At 39.8% G+C, this 12,003-nt stretch overlaps 1 protein-coding gene across 6 annotated transcripts in view; it reads left to right on the top strand.

Moving 5' to 3' along the window:
• The first annotated feature begins 3,830 nt into the window (after positions 1–3,830).
• Positions 3,831–12,003, top strand: part of LOC148641757 (rabphilin-3A-like) — a 73,947-nt gene continuing 65,774 nt past the window's right edge. For 4 of the 6 annotated variants that reach the window (XM_088617682.1, XM_088617675.1, XM_088617677.1 and 1 more), the window contains exon 1: positions 3,831–4,257. The gene's annotated coding sequence lies outside the window, so the exon portion shown is untranslated. The remainder of the gene's footprint in view (positions 4,258–12,003) is intronic. The other 2 variants (XM_088617683.1, XM_088617684.1) reach the window with 1 other exon arrangement.

Below are 12,003 nucleotides of genomic sequence, written 5' to 3'. Positions count from 1 at the left end.
CCCGATACACTGGATACCCGATAATTTTGTGCACCTGAATTTAGGTTTTTGCCACAGCAAAAGGTTTGAATTCTTATACAGTTTGAATGTTTCCATTCTAATATGGTTACTTTTTTTCCCTTTGCACATGTGTATATATAAAACAATAATTGCTACAGAAACCAGGTCTGGCCTTTATGTATACAAATTAAGACCTGGAGAAAAAATCTGATTTAAATGGAGGATTATATTAAAATACTTAAAACATTCTTTCTTACCCAAATATATTTAGAGGTGGATCCATGTTTTGAGTTGAGGTAGGCTTGTTACTTAGTTACTCCACCTCCTTCTCCTCTCTTTTAGACTTACGACCAGAGAACAGTAAACGCTGTTTCTGAAGCTCCTGGTCTCCACTGCGTATAAAAGCATTTGCTAAATGGCAGCTTATTCAATGGTAAAAGTACCAGTGCTTTTAGCATCTAAACCCACGTGAATAAAACAATTGAAATGATGAACGATGATGGTTTAATATTCTAATGATCTACCAACTAAAGGGCATATGTGGCAGAGAGAAAATTGATAGCACGGAACTCTGCATTTCCCCTAGCTCAGTTTGATCGGAGACTCATACCTTGAACATCTCGGGCTCTTGTGACCTTCTGAACTGGGTTTTACCATGGCCAGTGAGGAAGTCTTGATGGCTTCATAGTGGTAGGTGGGGAGGCTGCACAGAGCAGAACCTGGGCAAAGGGGGAGGGGCCTAACACTCAGTGGGGGTTGAGACAGGAGGCAGTGGGCTCCCCTTGACATCCATTCGCCTTCCCTGGTATCCACGGTAACGCTTCTTCTCTTGTTGCCTGCTTACTCATTCCAGGAGTGAATGGTGAACAGGTTCATGTGGCATTAGAAGTAGTTAAGATGAAAGCGCATTTTGTGAAGCAAACAGCAAGACTATTGAATTGTTTAGTTCAGTAGAGTCCAGAAAGAAATAAAAAGGTCCACATTAGTCTTTATCAGCAGCTTAGTGCCAAACCGAATCAAATTCTGCCTCAACAGCAGAAACGGGAGGTCTACAGGTGTGAATTAAGGCTTTGAAATCTCACTTTGTAATGGGAAGGATGTGAACATGCAAAATGTTGGTCAGATTAGAAAATCATCAAAGGTATCTAGAATGAGTACAAAACCATGGAGTGGATTGATGCCCTCACAATCAATATTTGACATTTTCAGCTCCTAGAGGAAATGGTTTGTGAGGAGTGAAAAAGGTGAGTGTCTTGGCTTTTAGTTGTCTCTGGTACCATTTGGAGGTGGCAAAACAAAGGATGGCAATTAATTTGCAGGTGCACAACGAAGATCTATGAAAACAAAAAACTTCCTAATTCCGTCTTTAGCACTATGTGATGTTCAGCATATCACTCACTCTGAATAAACAGGGTTATTCAGAAAAATAGGTGGCATGCGCCTATCAACTTGGTAATGCACTTTGACATGTTTTGTTTCCCATTTTTCTAAAACCACTGTCAGAGTGACATGATAGTTGTGTCAGACTGGTACATGAATGGTGATGGAATATTAATTTCTGATGTCAATTCAGCATGCGACCAGGTGTCTAATACCTAATGATTGAGCTGAAGACAAAGTGCACTGTGGCAATATTCGTCTTGGTTTCTAGAAGAAGGTGGCACAGTGGCTAGCTCTGGGTACCTGGGTTCAATTCCTGGGATGCTGTCTGCATGGTGTTTGCATGATTTTCCTCTGGGTGCTCTGGTTTGCTCCCACAGTCCAAAACCATACTGGTAGGTTAATTGGTCCTGTCCAGGGTGTGTGTGTTTGTCAGTGTGTGCCCTGTGATGGACTGGTGTCCTGTCCAGGGTGTGTGTGTTTCTGTCAGTGTGTGCCCTGTGATGGACTGGTGTCCTGTCCAGGGTGTGTGTGTTTCTGTCAGTGTGTGCCCTGTGATGGACTGGTGTCCTGTCCAGGGTGTGTGTGTTTCTGTCTGTGTGCCCTGTGATGGACTGGTGTCCTGTCCAGGGTGTGTGTGTTTCTGTCTGTGTGTGCCCTGTGATGGACTGGTGTCCTGTCCAGGGTGTGTGTGTTTCTGTCTGTGTGTGCCCTGTGATGGACTGGTGTCCTGTCACCACTGCTGGTCTAAAAATATGCCTTCCTCTTTATTATCGTTTCGCTGACACTTCGGTACTCCGTTGGATTAACTACCTTTCAGTATTTTGAATGGTTACATCACTGAAGATAAACCTTAATGACACTGAAAAGAAAAGAAGCAGGTTTGAAACTGAATTACTGAAAGGATCAGCATGTATATATATTACCGAAGAGATTGTCAGGACAAAATTGACAAAAACAGTTTAGCTCCGTCACACGTGGTTGATAAAGTGCCCAGTGTATGTATGGCATTTTGATAAAGAAGCCTAAAGCAAAATACTAGTGAAAACATTCTCAGTTTTTGGTGTGAGACGTGTGCTTTGTCATGCGAATATGGTTACTCTTCCTTTCCTGGCTGTGTTTCAGCCCAATATCTAGGGAGTCCCTACTGTGTAGACAGTCACTGTACCTTTAGTAGATATTGCCTCAGATGGCATGTGTTAATTAAGAAGAAACCATCAAATTTCTAACAGCACAGAAAATTCTTCTTAGGCTGAAATGAAAGCTAAAATGCACATTTTTGTTCTTTACGTCATTGAGAATTGTCTGGGAGTTTTTCTTTGAAACGTGTCCTTACTTCCAAATTAATGTTCAGAATGTAATAATGAAGGAGATCAATTGAAAAAATGAACATGGCCAAAGCAAAGTTGAATAATAATTACAGTACTATGAAACAGTAAAGGGATTAAAGAAAAAATCATATACTGTTTCATTTAAATTCTTTAGCAATTGACTACAACGCTGTTCCTTGTGTCTGTGATCCATCCATATATCAGCTGAACTTCCCCCTACTGTGGCACTAAAATGAAGAGAAAAATTCTGTTTTCCATTAACTCCCTTTCTTTTCCTGTCCTTCTTGCTCCTTGGTTTGTCTCCAAGGGAGTCTTGGAACTTTCTTGTGAAATGTAAAACTAAATTAGTGCCACTTGGCTTGTCTGTCAGAGCACCCAGGGCTCTGAGTGTTAACTAAACATCAGCAGAGGCACTCACAGTGACTTATTCCATCTGCAGTGTTGGCTATAAACGTTTCTTCAGTGCTCACAGTATATTCTCAGCCATACTAATGAGAACACATGACGGCAAAATAATTCAGAAGTCCCCTTGAATAAAACATTGGCAAAATAAATTAACAATGCTCAATGTCTTGGTATACACTGTAACTCACAGTCCAGCTAATTGAGCTAGATTATGAAAATATACTCACTTTGTTAGTCTTCTCATAATTACGCAGATAAGAAAAGTAGATCGCCTTGAAAATATGCAAGACTCTAACCATGAAGGCCTGGAGTTTGTGATCTGAAACAATTTAAAAACAGCCAGCATATTTATTGTGGAATCACACACACCAGTATATGAATAATAATTTCCCATCACCAAATACCATGAATGTGTACACCTACAAATAGCATCAATAATCATTTTTTATTATCACTACCAGATTGTATCTTCAACTACAGGCATTCCCGAACCTAGTCCATACGTCATCAGTGTTTGCTTTTTTGGTGGGCTCTCAGCTGCTTCATGGGTCCCCTAATTAAAGTATTTGTGTCCATCATTTACAGCAAATGTTTTTGCCTTTATCGCACAGTTTAATACAGTGAATAATATCAAATCGTTTAAAAATAGATGAAAACAGTTCAAAGTCTCAGTCATTTAAACAGTTGGCGGATCAGTGGCGCTACTGAAAGCTCAGGTGGATCAAAGAGTGGATCACAGCCGGGATGTGTGGCGCCATTAACATTTTCAGCACAGACTGCTTGAGGGAAAAACGAAAGGAATACACAGGCAAGGGAAAGAAACTGTCGATAAAGACTCCATGATCCCTTCGCTTGTTTGAAGAGACGGGGGGTTTCCAGCCCGGGGTAGCAAGGGCCTGTCATTGTGGAAGAGCGGACCCAGTGCGCCGGTGCTCGGTACGCGAGCGCTCAGGAGGTGGATGCTACTGTACACACTCTGCATGCAGGTGTGAACGATACAGCAGCCACGGCGGAGTGTACATCGGATGCTGCATGCGCAGTGCACGCCTTCCCCATTGACTCCAGCTATGCAGAGCTAGGCTGCACTCCTCGCTGGCACACGTAGGCAGCGTTTTTGCTGGAGAGCGCAGGGGAGAGACGGGTGAGTTGATTGCTTTTCCAGTTTTTCAATTACGTGACAAGAATGGGTAGGAAGCCGATTGAAACGATACTCACGCAGGAGGTTGCAAGGGTGGAGGATGAGAAATCCGGCGATCGTTGATAATAAAATCGCATCACTCTACATCAGAAATAAACATCTGTGATTGATTTAATTTAGATTGGTACCCACCTAATTAAGAACAGCGCTGAAATGCAAAGCCATGTTGTATCTACACGCAAAGCGAACTGTCATATACTGTAGGATGTTCACAGTGTTTGAAATCTGTGGTGGAAGACCACTTGATATTGGTGTGGGTATTTGCATGAAATGCACTTTTTCTGTTGGAAAATCAGTTACTTATAAAGGGCTCCGCAGTGTGACGTTAAATTACATTTAAAACCGATGCTAACCCGTAGTATTTACTGAAATAACGAATCTTTCTCTTACTTAACCCTTACATGTGCTTAAGCGTCTTTTTTTCTAGAATTATTACCCTATGCACATCATTACTGAAGAGTTATTATTTTTACAGTGTGAATATTGAAGTGTGCTGTTCGTGTAGGGGTTCGTTAAAGAAACCCTAGAAAACGAGTTAGCCAGCAAAGGTATATAGAATGCAATGGCTGACAAGTTATATTTGAAATAATAAGATGTAATTTAATATACATACACACAAATTTTTTTATTTTTCAATACTATTTTCACTATTCTATTGCTAAAATTTCAGATAACCTTGGTCTATGAAATCTTCTGCCGTCTCCGTATTTTAACACATTTATCGATTGATTCTTTGCGTATGTAATTGTTCCATATTTTACAATGGTAGTATTGACCAATGCCACGCACAAGCTTCTTTTAATGGTTCAGGAACAAGTCGGGACTTGCACTACATAACATTTTCGTCCTTTTTACATTTGGCTAGCTGTAGTTCGAAACACATCATTCAGATGAAGCAGAAAGTGTGTTTAACATTAATTCCGTTCGTTTTTGGTAGCGGCTCTACTGAAAACATCCAGGTTTTGAGTACATCTGGTAGGAGCGTGATAAGAGCTGGCAGCTCAACAATTTGAATGCATCCGACCGCTAATCTGCTGGAGTTTTACTCTCCTTGTAGATTAAAAGTATTTGGTCTGTATTTGAGCATATAGTTTACTAAACTACCACTTAGAGCTGCAAGCATGTATTATTTCATTATCAGGAAAACTACAATGTTTTCTGTAGACAAGACATGCTGAATAACATTTGTTATCGACAGAGCTGATCAGCAGGGGGTGTGCTGTGAAAACCACAGGCTTCTAGCATATGTGGCCACTGTCGGAAACATTATAAACTGTACGTCTGTGACATATTCTTTGCATGCTGATTGCAAATGATATCTTGCGTGATTCTGTCCCTTTACTCTCATAGATCCTGAACTAGCAAGTCCTGCTTCCGGATCTCTGAGTCCTAGATGTCGCACAGTATTCCATTTCATCCCACAGATGTTCAGTGGGGCTCAAGTCTGATGAGTAGTTCATCTGAATCAAAGCGTTACATTCTTGGGGTGCAAGAGATCCACAAGAATGGATTACACAAGAGATCCAGTTTCAAGTGCAGTGTGAGGAAGTGTCATTCTGCTGGATGACCTGATCAAGTGAGGTCCCAAGACTTCATCAGTGTATGGCCATACAATACGTTTATCAGTAATCAGAGCAGGGCCATGCAATCAGTGTATCTGGTGTCAGTGCAGGGCCATGCAATCAGTGTATCAGGCATCTGTGTACGGCCATGCAATACGTTTATCAGTAATCAGTGCAGGGCCATGCAATCAGTGTATCAGGCGTCAGTGCAGGGCCATGCAATCAGTGTATCAGTAATCAGTGCAGGGCCATGCAATCAGTGTATCAGGCATCTGTGTACGGCCATGCAATCAGTGTATCAGGCGTCAGTGCAGGGCCATGCAGTCAGGTTACCATCAGCCACTACAATGGAAGCTATGTACAGACTAGAGACTCTTGCCCGGGCCAAATCACTCGAACCTCTCTGTCAATTCTTCTGTTGTACACCACAGTTATTGTATCTTTCTGCATGTCTGCACCACAGTATCCGACATTCATCTGGGTGGAGGACTAGACTCCACTGCTGGCCACCTGAGAGGATTTAATGCTCCTCCACCATTATAGCCTCATAACCTGTGCACTAATCAACAGTCCCACTTACTTTTTAAGAAACGATACATGCATAAACAGAGCTAAACATTTCTTTTGATGCCCAGTGTACATAAAATCTTTTTTCCGTAGACGAAAGGTTTAACAAGACGCAGGAATGGGCTGGTGACAGTGTACCTAAACCGATTTGAGAATTCTGTTTTTGTATAGTAATGAATTAATCCTCTGGACTGAGACCTGCATGATTTTATTTTAAAAATCATCATTTGATCAGTTAACACAGGTGCAGGCTAATTAGCTTGTTGTGTGATTTGGAAGGCAATTGGTTGCACCAGAGCTAATTTGCAAATTCTGTTACTAAGGGGTGTGCGCACTTGTCCAACCCATATTTCTAGGTTTTCATTTGTAATTACTTGTCTGAAAGTTTGAGCATTTCCTTTTCACTTGGAGGTTGTGAATTACAATGTGTAAATAAAGGTTAAATAAATTCTTATTTAATGTGTCTTGATTTTTGAGGCTGTCTGGCCTTAAAATGTGTTACTTTGGAAATGGTGTGCACAGTGCTGTTCGTATGTATTACAGTTGAGATACTAACAGCAAGAGAGGAGATGGCTTAGTTATAGCACTGTGGAACCCTTCAAACAATAAGCAGTTGGTTTCAATAGTGTTCACAGTGTGCTTTAAAGTCTTCTTCAGACCTTCAGTATGTTAGTGAGGTTTCTTAACTCCTTCTCTCAGAGTCCCTGACACGGGTTCGTCTGCCTTGTCAGTGACTCTTCCACAGAGTCATGGTGTGCCTGTCAGCAGCTACGTACCTTCCCAAAACCTGCTAACAGGGAGCTGACATTGAAATAGAGAGGATCGCAGCTGTCGGGCATCGAGACTGTAGGGACGGACAGCTGCCTCCTTTCATACAGTGATCAAGCTGATGGCCTCTTACAGTGGGTTTGGAAATATTGTGTACAGAGAGAGTGGGGGAAATGTAGGGGAAAACTGTTGTTCATTCTTCTTCATTGTAACGCCTAGATTCATGAATGTCTTTGTATCACTAAAATTACACCAGTCCTTTTGTATCTGCACAGGTTTTCAAGTCTTTAAGCAGAACTTGTAATTACTTTCACCTGACCAAAGCACCTTCATTCTTTTCTTTTTTTGCTCATGATAATCTTTTGTATAAAAATAAAACTATACTCTGGTTTTGATCCTTTAAAATGTCCTAATCCAGATTCACTGTTCTCTTTTTTTTCCAGCTAAATTGTGTAAGTTAATCACTTCCATTGATTCAATTTGCTTGATGATATCCCTTATACAGGCTTTTTTTAGCTTCAACAATAAATGGGATCAAAGATTAGCGCAAACTATGTACTGATTGTGGAGTTTCAGAAATAACCTAATTTATCTATATCTTTTCAATGAGCAGATCTATGGAACTGAAGCAGCTGGGTCCATTTAGAATGAAGAAACATATTCTGGAGGTGTCTTCTGTGTTGCAGTCCCTACTAATTAAGCCCGTACATATTTAATTGGAAACCAGTTAAGTCTTGTTTTTACGACTAAAGGGTATTTATAAATTCAAGCACTGTGTGCAGAAAGCTATTTTAACAAATCTAATTAACAAAACTAGTTCATTTACAGGTTCAGTGATGCCAAGTATTTAAAATTTCTATTAAAATTTCCTGGTGGCACAAGGACTCCTCACACTGAGGAGTGAGAACAGTGGTAAATCTGCCTGTTCTTCAGTAATCATCTTACTGCTTGCTCTGACTCCCCAGTTCCAACTGTTTCATGCAGTTACCAGGGGAAAAGATGAATCTGAACACTCTGCTGCAGAGACATCTGCCTGATTGCAGATTCGTCGTGAGAAATTCTTGACCGTTTGCTTTTATGAGACTAGGTCCTGCGAAACCTTTTCTAGACTGCGTATCTTCGTGTGTCGTAATCTGGGAGACCTCCTCCGGGAAGAGAGAAGCTGTTTTAGAGATCGTTCTCCTTCGGTTAATTCCCATGTTTAGATATTACTATCCATTTTGTGTTTCTGGTGTTGCAAATCAGGCAATTTAAGGTATGGACATTGTTCTGCCAAAGGACTTGGTCTTAATTGGAGTCAGTGGACTTATAGAACCTTACATTTTGTGTCAAAGATTTTTATTTGAAATTGAGGTATACCCCTGATCATTTCCATTACATAGATTTCTATCGAAATTATAGCTCATGATCCAGAATGTTGGTGGATTCTAACAATTCTAGCCACACGTGTGTATATACACTTCCATTACTAAATTAACACAGAGGAGTCTGAAGTACTGTACATGGTCATGCTTAAGGTTGGCGTTCTTCATTCAAGATACAAAGAATGTGCCTTTGCTGTAGCCAAAACCTCTTTGGAACTACGAGAAACTGGTGTGAAATTGCTTCATTATAGTGAGAGTTCATACGTTGGGTGTTTGTAAATCAAAGCATGGGTGTACTTGAAGTTAGATTGTTCTTCATTTGCCAGTGTTTGAGAGCCCTATGCCATCATGAAAGTGTAGCTTTGTCTTTAATGTAGCCGGTCAATTGTATGTTCTTTTTAGAAGTTGAAATACTTATTCACACTTGAGGTCTTTATGGAAGGAATTTAACTCTGTTAGTTATGAAAGTGATAAGATATCACTTTGCAATGCAGAAAATATGCATAACTAAATGGAATTACATAAACAAGAAAAAAACATGTAAGTAATGATTATGAGCTGTGTTTATAATGCCAACATTGTGAACTTCAAGGTTTTAAGTCTTATTTAACACTGTTGCCTTAGGGCATGGACTATCTGAAACTCTGAAGCATGCCTTTTGATTATAGTGCATGCATACATAGTGGGTAAAAAGAAATGGTGATGAGGTTTTACTGATTAATTACACCTATAAATGCAGAAGACAAAAGTATAATTGAAGGAAACAATACCATCTGACATCTGTGTGTTTCTCCGCTTTCAGTTTATTGTGCATATGTCAAGTGGCTCGAATTGTATGTGAAAACCCAGAAAATGTTTTATTGTTTTGAAAAAGCCCTGGGACTGAACACCCACACAAAGATCTCACTTTTTTATAGATTTTCTTCAGCTTTCTGTAGAAAAGCTAAATAAGCTTAAACTGTTTACTGCTTTGGTTGTCTTCCAAGTAATGTTTTAACACTTAGATGCCTGAAGGTTAGTTTTTTACGTTTTACAGATTTACTCCTTGTTTTGAAAGGAAGGACCCAGTAGCTTTGTTTGGTATTGGGAACCTCTAAGTCTAGGACCTCTGCCACTTTTTGAAATGAAAAGTTTAATCAGATCCAAGTTGCCTGGATAAGTAAGTTAAAAAGCGATGATTCTGAATTTACATAATAATGGTATTTGGTAACTTTGGAATTATCTGCTATTCTCAGCGTCAGTTATCTAATCAGATGTGGGTGGGAATCCATACTGTCCTGCCTGCTGTAGCAGTCAGTGTGAAAGGTAACAATAAAGGCTGTCTATATTAAGTTGACCTACAGTGGCTTAGCAAAGTTTTAAGTGAAAATAATGCTGTTGTATCAGTGGTGGTACCTACAGTTTTGTACATATAATATGATTTCTAGTGAGGCAACAGAGCTTCGGGATTTATAATTTGCTTCTGTTGTTCTACATATGAATAGCGCAAACACTGACATCTTCATGTTTTGAACTATTCTGAACATTTGAGAAATAATTATTTTGGATTAATATTATATTGTGTCTTAGATTGCTCTATAATCCATGCTATAGATTTTTGTTTCTATATACAGCGTGTACAGTGTTTTTATATGTTCCCTTTATAATGATTGTGAGGAGAATAATGTGAAAGTGTACATCAAACACATTGTAGAATATATGTGCTGTTCTTAAAATGTCTTATCATTTTTTATAAACGTATCACTGTGCAATAACAGCTGTTAGAAAAGGATGGGGTTGCTAGCCTTTCCAATTAAAGCACAGCAAATCATTCTGTTGCCTTGTATTTCATATTTATTTTGTATTTTAATTTGATACCTCTCGGTTTGGAAAATATACAAATGAATAAACACCTCATAGCTCAAAGCAACCTAGCTCATTGTATCACCTTAGATCCCTCATTCCTTGGACTGAAAGAAAATACCTATTTAATCTTGGAAAATAATCTGGGAGAGACTATGCTGAAAATGTTACAGGGGTTAAAATATTTATCTCCATATATGGCACTGAATCATCAGTCCCAGAATGTAAGCATGCAGATGAAAATGGGAAAACTTAGTACTAAATATATTTTTCAATGGACTGTTGTTTAAATTTAATTTTAAAACTAGGATTCTGTGTTAGCAGAATAACTTTTAAAGAAATGCGACACATAATAAAATAGCCACTGAATCTATTTTTATCATTGGCGTGGACTGTGTCTAAGACAGTGTGAGAAATATTTTCTGACATATTTGTGCTCAATCTGAAACTGTGTTGGAAGCACAAGGCACAAGGCTGGACTACAATCTGGAAGGAATGGCAGCCCACAGCAGACACACACATACTGTAAACCCCCCACGCATGTACGCCCTCACACACAAGCATACAGGGATTTTTAAGCGATGAGCTATTAATATGATGTATTCTCTTATTAGACACCCTTATCCATGTGGTAGTAGAATGTGTCCAACACATTTTTTCTGCAAAGATTAATATTAGATGATGATTTAAGCTGCCTAATTAATGACAGGTATTCCTTTTGCGGTAAAGGAAGTTACATGTTTTAAGGTAATTTTCCTAAAAACTATGATCTGCTCATTTGTGTTTTTGGTTTTGTGTTTTGGGGATGAGATTGTCATGAAAGATGTTCGATGTGAAGCAGGTAATTGTACACCAAGCGCTCTCACATCTATTCCATGTTAAGGTATTTAGTCCTAATTTTGACTTTTTGCTTATAATTATTCAACCGTTTTTTTTGATAAATCATCTGTGTGGCTTGCTACCACAACTGTGTACCAACATGGCCAGAAAACAGGGCTGTTAAATCTGTCCAGCATGCCCGCTGTCGAGCTGTTCGCCATCTGATATGTGATGATCTGCAGCGCCCTGCGGGAGCAGCTGCTGTGTGGCGGGAGGACGTCCAGGCTGCGTTCCGTGCGCCCAGACCCAGCAGCACTCGGTGGGCTTGCGGGGACAGAGAGACTTCGGAAGGTTTGCACAGACCTAGTCCTGAGTGCTGCGCAAGTCTCAGGAATGAAATGAGCATGAAGACAGGACGCAATTCAATGCAACAGCAATTATGAGCAACACTTCCTGAGAGACAGGGAGGGCTGGAACAATCCATTGCCCTATTGTTTTGAAGCTGTTGCGCTGGGCATTCTTGTGTTTTTTTTTAATTATATCCTGAATACCCTGGCCCCTAAGGTTAAATGAGCTATTTTTCAGTGAAAAAGATTCCAGGTGGGAGGTTTCATTGTGAGAACTGGGTAGTCTAAAATGACATAATGTGTGACACAAACTTAGTTAGATACTGTATTAGCTATAATGGTCTTACCTGCAATCAGAATAGAAGTGCTTGTTTTATAATATAATTCTGTCTGTCTGCCTTATGGTGAGAGCACTTAATA

Source organism: Lepisosteus platostomus, chromosome 24 (assembly GCF_059453375.1).
Source record: "Lepisosteus platostomus isolate fLepPlt1 chromosome 24, fLepPlt1.hap1, whole genome shotgun sequence".
In the NCBI taxonomy this organism is placed as follows: Eukaryota; Metazoa; Chordata; class Actinopteri; order Semionotiformes; family Lepisosteidae; genus Lepisosteus; species Lepisosteus platostomus.
The sequence above is the reverse complement of the archived record's forward strand: the minus strand, read 5'-3'. Positions and strand labels throughout refer to the sequence as shown.